Source organism: Rhinopithecus bieti, unplaced genomic scaffold (genome assembly GCF_001698545.2).
Source record: "Rhinopithecus bieti isolate Rb0 unplaced genomic scaffold, ASM169854v2 scaffold_8, whole genome shotgun sequence".
Taxonomy (NCBI): domain Eukaryota; kingdom Metazoa; phylum Chordata; class Mammalia; order Primates; family Cercopithecidae; genus Rhinopithecus; species Rhinopithecus bieti.
Window position 1 is genome coordinate 3,477,161 of NW_016803211.1, and position 1,675 is coordinate 3,478,835.

Sequence of the window (1,675 nt, forward strand, 5' to 3'; positions counted from 1 at the left end):
GTCTGTAGGAGTCAGGAAACCTAGTGTGTTCTCTTGACAGAGGGGAGGTTGTTCTAACAACATGAAAATGGGTGGTCTTTATTCATAACGTGGGACTAGGTCACCAAGATGACAGATTGGTAACAAGATCTTAGGTGACCAGTTGCCAGCATCCCCCACAGGGCTTTCTCAACTAAGCAGGAAGTCTGAAGTTGTTTCTCCAGGATAGTCCCCAAGTCTTGTCCATTTTCCATCACAGCCCTGAGCGGAAAACTGTAGCAGACTCTTGATTTGGATGGGAAACTGTTTATTTAGCAGGGATACCTTGGAGTGAACTGGTTCCCGTTAGCAGGTTTTCCCATGATCCTCATCCTACCCACGGTGATTTCTAAGCAACAAAATCAGCCCAGCAACAATGAGGCCAATCACAAATAAGTCCCAGTGTGGTCCAACGGTGTTGTCCGGTTTCAGCCAGTTCCATCTCATTGTGAACTGCTGGCAAGAGACATTCTGTCAAAAAAAATCCAAGCTTCCCACCTCCACTCAGAGCCACCTACTCTTCCCAAACCCACTGCCACCAACCCTCCTCCCACCCATTCCCTTTGCTTCCTTCAGTCTTGGAAAACACAATCTTTGCTTGCTTACAACTTCCACAAGGGGTGTAAATAGCACCTTTAGAATAACCCCAAAGATTTAGACACTTTACTTTTTTTCAAACGGTAGCTCTTTGTGGTACCCCTTGCCACCTGCCGTCTGCCTACCAGTCTCGGCTATTGATGGTAAGAACTGTTTTGAAGAAGTATATATAGCACATGCCACTGTAGATGTAGTGTATGCTGGAAAAGAACATCTGCTGAATGAATTAATTGCTTATACTGTGAAGTGTCAATACATACTCAATAGAACACACAGAATTACTCGGCATGGCGAGTGTAAGACTTTGAATTTGACTTCTCAAAGGAAAGCCAGTCCAGAAGAGGCTCCCCGATGGGCCTTGTCCCTTTGTCCCTAGGAGTTGCTCATTGGAGACTTTCAGAGCATTGGAGACTTTCAGAGATTCAGGACTTGTTCAAGACAAACTTACATTAAAAAACAGAATATCCCGGAGGAAATGCATAGTTTCCAGTTTCATGAGGGCAAAGAACACAGGTATGTAGGCATCTGGACTCGTTTGAGCAGCCATGTCGTACAAGCTTCTGGCCAAGTGAATGTCCTAGAAGGAGAAGAATAGCCCATACCCATCAGATTCTCTAGGAGTAAGTAAACAGACACCACTCTTCAAAATGTCAAATGTAATTAAGGGTACAGGACTTAAGATAGGGAGATTATCATGAATTATCCAGGTGGACCTCAGATAATCAAGTGAACATTTAAATGGAGTTATCTCAGGGCTGGGCGTGGAAGACAGACAGATGTGGTGGAGGGAGACTTCAGAGAGATCCTCAGCATGAGGGACTCAACTTGCCATTGTTGGAAGGGGCCACATGGAATGAGAAAGAATTTGGACAGTCAATAAGGAAACAAGAACCTTGGTCCTACAACCTCAATTAACTGAATTCCACCAAACAACCGGAATGAGCCCTGCAGTGGATTCTTCCCCAGAGCCCCCAATAAAGAACATTCTTGATTTTAGCCTCGTGAAATCCCAAACTGAAGACCCAGTCAAATCACCTGGGCTTTTGGCCTTCAGAAACCA

General features: G+C 44.9%; 1 long non-coding RNA gene across 1 annotated transcript; it reads right to left on the reverse strand.

Moving 5' to 3' along the window:
• Positions 1-269: 269 nt before the first annotated feature.
• On the reverse strand, positions 270-1,200 carry LOC108527717 (uncharacterized). The gene is made up of 2 exons (XR_001884905.1): positions 1,064-1,200; positions 270-471 (listed from the first exon to the last, which is right to left on the reverse strand). It is a non-coding gene; the product is annotated as an uncharacterized LOC108527717 (long non-coding RNA).
• Between the last annotated feature and the right edge of the window lie 475 nt (positions 1,201-1,675).